Here is a 548-nt window from a genome sequence, read left to right as displayed (position 1 = left end):
GGCCCGCTGAAGTACGGGCTCCGGTGGCTGCTGGACAGCATCTTGCGTTTGACGGGAGGGTGGCGAGCGCCCGAGTGGAACAGCGGCGAGCGAGAGGCCTCCATAGTCTTCGTGGTGTCGCACAGCACCGCGGCGAGACGGGGAGCGAGAGGGCGAGGTCGGCGGAGAATCTGGGGGACAGCGGGAGGGACGGGACGTCGAGAGGGTCCGGGAACAGGACGGGGAGTGAGGAAGACCGAAGGGGGAGGGTGGGAAAGTCTCCAGAGAGAGGGGGAGGGGGAGAAGAGGGGGGGTTTAGGGTCCGTCAGCCCGGGGGAGAAGGGGAAGTCTGTGGGGGGGGGCACACGCTGTACCTGACGGACGGACAGGAGACACGGAAACCGTGTTAATTGATCTGCTGTAGATATACACACACATAGGTTTTGTTTCACTATCTTTGTGGGGACCCGTCATTGACATAATGCATTCCCTAGCCCCTTACCCTAACCTTAACCATCACAACTAAATGCCTAACCTTAACCCTTACCCTCACCTAAACCATAACCTAA

The sequence above is a fragment of the Sander lucioperca genome, chromosome 22, assembly GCF_008315115.2.
Source record: "Sander lucioperca isolate FBNREF2018 chromosome 22, SLUC_FBN_1.2, whole genome shotgun sequence".
Classification (NCBI taxonomy): Eukaryota; Metazoa; Chordata; class Actinopteri; order Perciformes; family Percidae; genus Sander; species Sander lucioperca.
Note: the sequence above shows the minus strand (reverse complement) of the source record.